An 11,744-nucleotide genomic window follows, 5' to 3' on the forward strand; every position below is an offset into this window, starting at 1 on the left:
CTTCTCTCAGTCAGAGATCCAGGGAGTATCAGAGCTAGGTGGGCTCTGTCAGCAGTCCCATCTACCGTACACCTCATTTAAGAGACGTACCTCCAGCCCAGCGAGGGTCAATTCAATCCTGAAACGTTCAGTACGTGCCTCCTCTGTCATCTCAATGCAGGCTGGGGAAACGGACATGGAAACAGACAAAGACAGTGGTGGGTAAACACAGGTTCATGGCAGCCCATAGATGAGTGCCCCACCTGTCTAAATCGGTCAGGTGGTATACTGGAAGGGGTGGCCCCTGAATCAGTCCAGAAAGAAATGGCTTTGGGTAGTGAAGGAAGAGAAACAGCAGTCCTCTAAGCTGAGGGAACTGTGAGAGAAAAGAATCTAAGACTTGCCCAAGTGAACGTTCCTCAGTGCCAAGCTGTGGATGGTGCTCATCAAAGTCCTTGCAAAGAAGTGGGTTTGGGAGGACATGGCTGAAGCGGAGGATTTCTAATCAACTGCACCCATCTTCTAAATTCACAGAATGCTTATCATCCAGTGACATCACCTCTGTATCCCCAGCAGCATCTGACCCCATGCCTGGCTCATGGGGGCATTCAGTAAACAACTGTTCATGGATGTTTAATTTGTGCTGGGGGCTCTATATACTGCTAAATTTCCTTCCAACCCTTCTAAGGGGTGCATCATTAGAAAACAGCCTTTGCGAGGACGGAAGCCCGCCAGCAGTGGCTTTTGCTAGGGCACAGATAGGCTGATCCCGTTTCTTTGCTCTTTCACTGCCTGTGATTAAGCAGAAGTGGGCCTGCTGCCTAATGAGTGCCTGTTGGAATTGTGTTCTGTCAAACCTTCCCATGTGTGGTTACTGCGGGGAGGGGGTTGCTGACACACACACACACTTCCAGCTTCTATATGAAAGCTTGCACCTTGATGGGGACCCAGAATCAGCAAGCTCCCTTTTTCTTAATGTCTCAAGTCTTAGCCAGCAGAAATCTTTGATTCGATCATGCCTTTGGGGATAGGTACTTCACCCCATTGCTACTTAATCTGGTCCTGGGGCAGGGCCAGGGGCCTGGGCCTCTGGGAGTGAAGGCAGGGGCTGGGAAGGTAGAGGACTTGTGCTCTGAATCCTCACCCTCATATTAGCTGTGACCAGGCAAATCATCACATTTTTATTAGGACCAAGGGTGTTGTGAGGATTAACTGAGATGAGGTAGGGCGTGTCAAGGGCTTAGTCCTGAGCCAGGCTGACATGGTGAGTGTTGGTAATAGCTGCTGAGGGCATAATAGGGCAGAGCTCTTACAACTGGGGAATGGCCCTGGAGTTGAGAATTTATCAAGTGCCATCAAGGAGAGTGCCACTGAGACCTCTCCCCTGCCACAGCCAAAGCAGCTCCACTTTTACAGTTTTACATGTGTGTAGTTCAAATGTAGACATATAAGGAGGAAGATGAAGGTTCGGCCACTAGATATGCTTGAAAATGATTGATCAAGTCTAACTCCTGATTAAGAGTTGACAAAGCAGCTTTGATAAAGCAACCAAGGTCCAGAGAAGTCAAGGGCATTACCAGAGGCCACCCCAAGACTAAGTAATGGACCCTGAACTGGAGGACGAAGGTGTGCACGAGCTCTGTCAGTGGGTTGTGCCTTACAAACCTCAGGGGATTTGTTATTCACCCATCTCCTCTCACTTTGATCTTAGGTCCTTCCCAGTGGCCTTTTTCTCTGACTCGCTCCATTCTCCTCTGTGATTAACCCAGTGAACAATATTTAATGGGTATCAGATGATCATCAGAAATAATTATGAATTATATATATATATATATATCTCAACATATCAAATGTCTAAGCCAAAGTTTTCTTATTCATTATCTATGCCTTTAGGTGATCCCATTTATACAAGTCAGATAATTGTCCAGTGTTGTAACAACAGATAAAGGCCAGGTAACTCAGCTTTGGAGATGGAGCCCCTTGCTGAGCCCATGGACAATCCTTGTTGGGTCTGTGTTATTTCTGTGCATTTGAGTCCCTGGGTGTGTGTATACTACAGGAAACCAAACTTTGAAATGAGAGATGAGGGGAAGGAGGAAATAGGAACCCACACCTCCTATTCAGTCTATTGATAAGCCTTTCAAGTTAGGCAAGAAGTTTTACAAATGAGTAAAGTGAGCCTCTAAGATATTAATTGAAGGATGCCATCCAGCTAATGTCGAATCTTCTGTTTGAACCATGGTTTCACAATCTCCAAAGCCACTCAATGCTGTCAGAGGAAACCCTGATGCCTTTCAGCTCAGAGACCTGAATATTAAAATTTGGGAGCTGTGACCAATGCCCCCTCTCCCCTGTCCCACCCATTCGAGAATGTTTTCTTGCAGCTCCCAGAGGTAAGGGACTAGAGAGGAATTGAGAGTATCATTGAGGCTAAATGAAGTTTTCACCTTTTCCTGAACTTAATCACAATTCAACTGGATGTGGACAGAAGCCTTGGGAAGGAATATCTTTCCTTCCTCAAAGAGAAACTTTGGGGGGGTGGTGGGAAGGGATAAAGTAAGAGGTTGGATTAACAGATACACACTACTATGCATAAAATAGATAAACAACAAGGACCTACTGCATAGCACAGGGAACTATATTCAATATCTTGTAATACCCTGTAATGGAAAAGAATCTGAAAAAGAATATATATATATATATATATATATATATATATATATATATATATCTACATATCTATCTATCTATCTATCTATCTATCTATCTATCTATCTATATATCTCCAAGATCCTCCAAGACATAATCATAGCCTTTCTTCATTCATCCTGTGATGAATTGTCAACACTTTACCTCTACATAGAGACCTAGTAAACACTGTGCTTTCTTCTCCTAAGTACGATATGAATGATGCAGCCATTGATATTTTACTTTGAAGATGATGTTCCTGACCATTGGACCTTTGAAAACTTTGGTGATGTGGCAGGGCCCTGAATCTTCATAAGGTTTATCTCCCGCTCTTTGCAATTACAGTCATCTTAATAAGGCTAGCCTTCCTGATCAGCATAATGTTATCCAGGTAATGGGTGAATGTGAAGCTCTGTGGGGGTGTCATGGTGGCCCAGCTGTCTTCAGACTATGCTATGAAAGAGAGCAGTAGCATTACTATGGCTCTGGGCCAACTGTGAATACTTTTTGTTGTCCATTTCATGTCAGTGCCATGATTTGGATAAAAAAGAATGCATTGGGCTTCCCTGGTGGCGCAGTGGTTGAGAGTCTGCCTGCCGATGCAGGGGACGCAGGTTCATGCCCCGGTCCGGGAAGATCCCATATGCCGCGGAGCGGCTGGGCCCGTGAGCCATGGCCGCTGAGCCTGCGCGTCCGGAGCCTGTGCTCCGCAATGGGAGAGGCCACAACAGTGAGAGACCCCTGTACCGCAAAAAAAAAAAAAAAAAAAAAAAAAGAATGCATTTATCAAAGCAATGGCCACATAGTATGTACCTGAGGCCGTTTGAATCTGCTCTCACAGTGATACCACATCTGGTAAAGCATCTTTGACTGAGGCTAATGATTGGTTGAGCTTGTGGTGGTCTATAGACATTCTCCAGTGTCCCTCTGGTTCTGTAAGAAGTAAACTTCCATATTAAATGGAAATGTGAGAGGAAGCATCACTCCTTCATTCTTTAGACTCTTTTGGGTAGCACTAATTACCACCATCTGTCTGAGGATGTGATGTTTTTGTTATTTACTTTCCAGACTTGTGTGGGGTAGGTGGGTAACCAGTTTCAGAAGACTCATTTGGGAGCTTCCCTGGTGGCGCAGTAGTTGAGAGTCTGCCTGCCGATGCGGGGGACGTGGGTTCGTGCCCCGGTCCGGGAAGATCCCACATGCCGCGGAGCGGCTGGGCCCGTGAGCCATGGCCACTGAGCCTGCGTGTCCGGAGCCTGTGCTCCGCAGCGGGAGAGGCCACAACAGTGAAAGGGCCGCGTACCGATAAAAAAAAAAAAAAAGACTTCATTCCTAAAATATGCTAAGGATCATCTGAGCCTTCAGTGAGTTGTAGTAGTAATATCAAAGATCACTGATCACAAGTCACCATAGAACATATAATAATAATTTTAAAAAATTGAAATATTTTGAGAATTACCAAAATGTGACACAGAGATATGAAGTGAGCAAATGCTCTGATAGACTTGCTTGACCCAGGGCTGCCACAAAAATTCAATTTATAAAAAAACATAGTATCTGTGAAGCATAAGAAAGCAAAGAGCGAAGAAACAAGGTCTGCCTGTTAATATACACTTGTTTTGCCACCGCAGGGCCCTCTCTCCTGAGAAACCAGCTCCCTTAAACGCCAATAGGTCTGAGTCTGAAAACTTACTTCTAGCTTCCTTACTGTGTCTGCAACTGGACACAGCACACGACACTTTATTAGAGTCATTTTATTGCCATTAGTCTCGTGATCAGCATTCTTATTTCCTTTTTAATGCACTGCAGACATCATGGTAATTGTGGCCTTTTGATTTTTGGCATTTAGCTGTCCACACAGGACCTTTATTGCTTTGGGGTATCATCACTCCCATTGCTACCTGCAAGCCATCTCCATGACAGCCCCTCTTCCTTAGCTATGACCTCTGAACTTAGTGATGACTCTCACCAGCACGTTCCTGATGGCCTTAGTGGCCTTTGAGCCATCATGAAACATAATCCTCTGGTGGGTCTCCTGGCCTCACATAATACATCTGTTCCAGTGTGTTGTCTTCCTTGTGGCTTTAATCCCTTTCTCTGCTGTTTCCCTACTAAGTCAGGCATTTAGCTTGGCTCATTTTTGGCCATTGCTTTCTCCAGTTTTCTGGGAAGCCCCCAACAGCATGTGTGTGTCATCCCCAGGATTCTTGCTGGAGTCGTGTCAGAGTTTTCTATTGCTACTGTAACAAATTATCATAAATTTAGAGGCCTAAAATAATACAAATTTATTATCTCATAGTTCTGTGGGTAAGATGTCAAACACAGGTCTCACTAGATTAAAACCAAGGTGCCAGCAATGCTCCTTTCTTCTCTGGAGTCTGGGGAGAATCCATTTCCTTGCCTTTTCCAGCCTCTAGAGCCCAACTGCACTCCTCAGCTAGTAGCTCCCCTCGGCCAGCCTCACACGGTTTCTCTGCTTCCATCATCACAGCCCTTTTTCTGACCCTTTCTTGCCTCCCTCTTCTACTTTTAAGGACCTCTGTAATTACACTGAACCCACTTGGATAATCCACGATAATCACCATATTTCAAGGTCACCTGATTAACCATTCTAATGCCATCTGCAGCCTTAATTCCCTTTTGCCATGTAAACTGACATATTCACAAATTCTAGGGATTAGGACTTGGACATCTTGGGCTTGGGGGTCACTATTCTGCCAACAACAGATAATAAACCTTATACCCAAGGAGAGTGTTCCCAGGTCAGTATGGTCTCCCTATGTACTTTTAGGTTCTAATCCCCTTGGCCAAGAACCTTTAAAATCCAGGACTGCAAATACGCATTCCCACCAATACATGCTGGCTGATTATTGGTGCTATTTTGGAATGTAGCACCATTTCTCCCTTACCAGATGCTATGTGGAGCCATGATGACACTGGGTTTCTGGATTTCTCTGTTAATCCTACCATGTGACCAAAGGTCCTTGAAATGTCTAGGAAATCATTATAGTACATACGTATATGGGTTATGTAGCTGGGTCATGCAGCTACCGAACACAAATTATTGACTTGGTATCTGAAAGGGGACTCTTGTCGTGCAGTGTCTCCCACACAGGAGGGGTGCTGGCTTTTAACAGGAGAGCTTGCTCTCAGACTGTGAGACATCCGGATTCTGGCGAGCCAAAATCTTTGGGGGAATTCACTAAGATATATCGGGGATCCAGATTTTCCCAACCAGGGCCTTGACCTTGGTATAACAGGGCTGTCTTGGCTGCAGATTCAATTGCCTTTGAAGCTCTACACTAAGGATTATACCCTGAGTTTGAGCATGTTCTGTTCTCCTACTAAACCAAATAAGACCTTCTTTGTAAGCCACCAAAGAGGCCCTCTGGTCTTCACACTCAATTTTAAATGGTTTGTTAACTGCCCTCAACTTTCCTTTGTCCCTTTGAACTGCAGTGCAATGCCACTGTCCTTCCTGGGCAAGGATGTTAATCAGTGTCCCAAAGCTGGCCTCATAGAGCAAAGCTCTTCATCTCCCACCTCTGCTTCCCAGGGCACCATGGGAGCAGTAGTGCGGGGGGTGAGAAGATGAGTACCATCAATACTCATGAGGTGGGTGGATCTCCTCTGGCACCCTTTCCAGGCACCCCCTGCCACCCCAGGAAATCCTCCCAGGCCACCTTTCTAGATTCCTCTAGAGCCCTAAGCCTCTGCCACCAAAGCCAGGGTGGAAGCGGATCTGGAGCTTCAGAACCTGCCAGGCCCCATTGGTCTCCACTTCCTTCCCAGAGGAAGAAACCTGACCTAAAGAGGTAACCCATTGTTTCTCCATCCTATGGGTGGGATGTTCTAGGGAGGATGTGTACTTCACTTTGAAGTCAGAATTTATTTCTCCTTAATGATCAGAGAACTGGGAATCCCACTGGCTCTGAAAATGTAATGCCTTAAAGACATGTTTAAAATATAAGCTCTTTATTAATTGTAAAAACAAACCCTCATCTTAAGTCTTTTACATACCTTTCAGCGTACGGGTTCTATCTTTACATATTGCTACTTGGTGGGCAAAGAAACTTAACAATCATGTAGTTTGACTCCTCATTTCTATGGGTGAGGAAGGACACTGAAGGTCAGGGAGGGATAGAAACATCATAGCTGTTCTCACAACATCATCCTTCAAGACACAGCTCTGGGGTCACCTCTTCCAGAAAGCTGTGCATGCTTGAGCAGCCACCCTGCCCATGGGCCCTGCTCCACATCTGGACTGTGGTCTCCTTGAGGGCAGGGTTCCATCCAGTGTGTCTCTATATTCCCAGTGGCCCACATGGGTCCAAGCACAGAGTCAATATTCATCAAATGTGTGTTGAATGTATGAAGATGGCCCAGAGATGTCCTCAGGGACAAACCAGAGAGACGTGTCTCACACGGTGATTCAGAGCCAGGAGTCTGGTGTGAATCTCACAGCCAAGATGATTATATCAAGGCAGGGAGGATAGTAAAGGAGGAGGACAGGAAGAAACAACTGGTGAGCTCAAGAAAGCATCCTTTCTACAAATTACCAACCATTTTCTTTATTGCATAGGAAGTTTTGTAGTTTTTAATATATTGAATCCAGCTGGCAGCTGGGGTGGTGGGCAAAGTCCTACAGACACTATCTGATTGAATGTTTAAACTCCTATGTCATTTAAGGGACTGAAATCTAGAATACAGGTCTCCTGAGCAGGTACTGCTTCTTTATTACATATTGTTACATGCTATTAAATATTATACCATATTATTAAACACTTCTTTATTACAGGTATTCTTGAACCTTCATATAGAGCCTGGGAAGTGACTGGCCATCAACAAATATTTGCAGAAAGAATGAATAAGAGGTTTAACAGACTGCTGGATCTTCACAAAGGCGATGCAGCTTGGTATCATTTTGCCAGGGATGGTATTCTGAAGAGTAATTTAGAAGCCATCTCAATGTGAGTTAAATTCTTTTATATTATTTTGACAATGTCCACCAGTTTCAGTATGAAATCTATGAAGATGCTTAGAGAAGTGGCCTCGGGAAGTTCAACATACACGAGGCTGCTCCTGGTAGATAAACCTTTTAAAGGACGGTCTGTGCTTTTTGGGGTAAGTTTGGCAATTTCTGCACCCCATCCATGGAGCTGGATTTTCCGATATTTTCCCCCAAGTGTTTATCTTCAGCTTATTCTCATGATGAGGAAGCTGATTTTGTCAAACTTTATTTTCTGTTGTTAGTATATTTTTTAGAATGCACATCTCTCATTTTCTAAATATAAACTTGCTATGTTATTAAATGTGCTTTTCTTTAAGCCACACGTATATCATCCAGTCCAAATGTGATTCTGACATTCCCCAGGGGAGACTTCACCGACCAGATCACGAGGGTAGACCACTGGACTCAATGACCCCTACCATTGACTCCCATAAAGATTTCAGTGGCCCTGGGCAATTAAAAGGCAGTGTGATGAATGATAAAGGAGAAAATCATGGCTCAAATTCCAACACTGCTACTCTTCCAATATGAGAATTTGGCCAAATCATTTAGACTCTGAGCCCAAGTGTGATTTATAAAATCGGAATATTGACAGCTATGTTGCTGATTCCGACAACGCCCTGTGGACAGAGACTAATCTGGTGGGAGTTGGGGTGGGAACGGCAGACACCAAGGGCAGAGGGAGGGCCAGGCTGAGGCGCCGGGCGGCCTTGCCTTTAGTTTGAGCTGCTTTGTTGCGAATTGTCCTGAGGGACCCTCTCAAAATCATCAACATTCCCACGGGCTTACAAATGCCTTTCCCAGGAAGAAGGGCCTGGAAGTTACATCTCTCATATAAGAAAGACCTTGGCAGTTCAGATCCATGAAGGCTTCTGACTCAGTTTCCCTGTGGCCCACTTACCTCCCACCGTACAGATGCGCCAACAGTTCACATCTATGTGATTCCAGTGCTGTGAGGAGTCCCGGGGTTTGCAAAGTTGTCAGTTGTACTGGTATTATTACAGCTAGGTCATTCCACAGAGATCTTATACATAGTTATAAACTTACTTATGCCACTTCACTTCTTTCTTGATGAAATAATTATATACACTTTAAGGATAGAAACCAAAGAACAAAAGGATAAAGGAGGAAAAAGTAAATAACTCTTTAACTTTTTTTAGTAAAAACCTAGGATGTTCATCTTTGAATGAATGTCAATTTAGTCCGTCCTTTTATCTTCTTTTCCCCATCCCTCTTATCCTTTCTCTCTCTCTCTCCCTCCCTTCCTTGGTGTATTTATTCAATCAGTTGTTAAACTGGCAAATATTCCTGATAACTTATTCTGCATCCTGTTTGTACAGGAAACACAGACTTGAAGGACAGATAATTCCCACCCAGCAGGGGCTCAGGGCATAAGGGGGTAGCTGACAAGACTGGGCCATTGCAATGCCCCGTGAGCCCCACTGGGATAAAGGTAAACTTGAGGAGTTGTAAGACCACTTAATCCAGCCTCAGGGGGAGGTAAAGAAGGACTCACTGAGGAAGGATATGGCCAGTCTGAGGCCTGAAGTATGAGTAGGAATATGTGAGGCAAAAAAGGTAGCGTCATCAGAAGGCCCATCAGTATATACTATAATACATGCATATATTGGGACTTCCCTGGTGGTGCAGTGGTTAAGAATCCGCCTGCTAATGCAGGGGACACAGGTTCAAGCCCTGGTCCGGGAAGATTCCCACATGCCATGAGCATCTAAGTTCACGAGCCACAACTACTGAGCCTGCGCTCTAGAGCCCATGAGCCACAACTACTGAAGCCTGTGTGCCTAGAGCCCGTGCTCCACAACAAGAGAAGTCAACACAATGAGAAGCCCGCGCACCACAACGAAGAGCAGCCCCTGCTCACCGCAACTAGAGAAAGCCTGTGCACAGCAACAAAGACCCAACACAGCCAAAAAAAAAAAATATATATATATATATATATATGCATATATATATACTGTATATAGACATATATAGAAATATACTCTGGTATAGTTCTGACTGCTCCTGTCCAAAGCTAAGTACAATTGGTTATGAAATGCAACATGTCTGAGTAAATAAAATGTATTAATTAGCAAAAACACACTTTTCCTGCCATCAAACTCTGAAAAGCATTTTTTCGCACATGTTTGAAAGAGCGTACAGTGATGTAAGCAATGTTTTCTGGATCAATTTTGTCACAGACACAGATACAGATTTTGCCTAGTTATGTTTCCATTCCCTAAAAGTCCCAAGGAGTGTGTGCTGGACATTGAAATGGTGGCACAACCTATTGACATAATAAAAGGAGAGAGTTCCACGGGGACTGAGGCCGTCTAGGAAGACTGGGGGAAGAAGCCTCTAGATGCTAGCTTTGATTGATTTCCCAGGATTAAAATTTCTGCCAAATGGGATTATGAAAGACTCTTGCCACTGGCTTTGCTGAAAGCCGGGCCTCCGCCTCTAGTTTCGCGATTCTCGTGTTGTTGAAGGACCCAGGAGGACAGCCTGGATTAGGCTGAATCAATGCAGGAGTGTTTACAGCAATCCCATCCCAGGCCATCTGCTCAGAGAGTTAAACAGAACTTCATGCACTTGGGCCTTTTTCCTTCTGGATCCCAGGTCTCACCCAATAAATGACCTGCCTTCACCAATACTCAGTTTACACTGTCAGTACTGTACCAGTTGGAGAAAACAGTTTCATCCTGTTTTTTAAAAAGCTTATTTTCTCACATTTACTAAAGGAAAACATAGCTTTGTATGCCTATAGACGTAGTAGGTGTTGAAACACAGAAATGGAGTAAGAAACTCTGGGTCCAAATTCTGGTTCCACTTCTTTGAAGCAGAGTAATATTAGGCAAGTTTCTTAACTTTTCTGTGTTTCAGTTTCTTCCTCTGTAATTTGGGGATGATATTACCTACTTCATACGTCTGTCGAGATAGTCACAGGGATAGTACATGTGAAAGATGCAACAATGTCTTCTTATTATCAGACGGCCAGTTTCAATCTATCTTAATTTGCTTCCTGTGAACCCAAGAACCTCGGGGATCAACACTGGCTTAGAGGAGAGAGAAAGGAAGTGTGATAACCAACTGGCAGTGAATGAGTCCACCCATGGGCTCCCTGGGACACCTTTGAAAGGGAGCCCATGTGTTCCTCTCTGCAGCTCAGTGCAAAGGGTGTGCTGGTCTGGGAGGGGCAGGGTCAGGGCTGGAGGTGACCTCAGGTGTCCTGAGGCAGGGCAGCTAAATCACTCCGGAGACATCCTATGGAAACAGGGGTGGGAATGCCAGGAGGTGTTGCAATATTATTTTAGAGGATTCATCTGCTTAGTATTATAGTTCCCCTCATTTAACCCTCAGAGGTTTTGGACTCTGTCTGGTGTGAAAATTGTTTTCTGTTTAGAAAGAGTTCCGCACATTGCTCATTACTTTAGCAGACTGCACATTGTGAGAGCTTGTTTATTCTGCTAAGTGAGTCATCAATATCCTCCTCTACACTCAGCCGTGGAATGGGAGACTTGGAAGAGAGTTGAGGGCTCAGCAAGCTCAGCCCTCTCATTTGACTGATGGGGAAATGAAGGCCCCAAAGGGGGAAGGGTTTGCATGAAATCACATTGTAATGGACCTAAAATACAGGGCTCCTGATTCCATGTCTGGCATGGATTCTACTAAATGCAACAGACTTTTAAAGAGTTTTGGAGGGAATCGGTGGAAGAAGAATCATGTTAATACTCTACATAGTGTGTTCCAATTAAACCTCTCAGCAGCTCTGGAAGAAAGTCATATTTAGGAAGGGGATTATATAAATCTCCCATGTGAAAGGTACCCTCCCTGCATTAAGAAGTAGAGAAACAGGGTTTCCCTGGTGGCACAGTGGTTGAGAGTCCGCCTGCCAATGCAGGGGACACGGGTTCAATCCCTGGTCTGGGAAGAACCCACGTGCCTCAGAGCAATGAAGCCCGTGCGCCACAACTACTGAGCCTGTGCTCTAAAGTCCGCGTGCCACAACTACTGAGCCCGCGTGCCACAACTACTGAAGCCCACACACCTAGAGCCTGTGCTCCAC

Source organism: Mesoplodon mirus (assembly GCF_964341445.2).
Source record: "Mesoplodon mirus genome assembly, chromosome: 14".
In the NCBI taxonomy this organism is placed as follows: Eukaryota; Metazoa; Chordata; class Mammalia; order Artiodactyla; family Ziphiidae; genus Mesoplodon; species Mesoplodon mirus.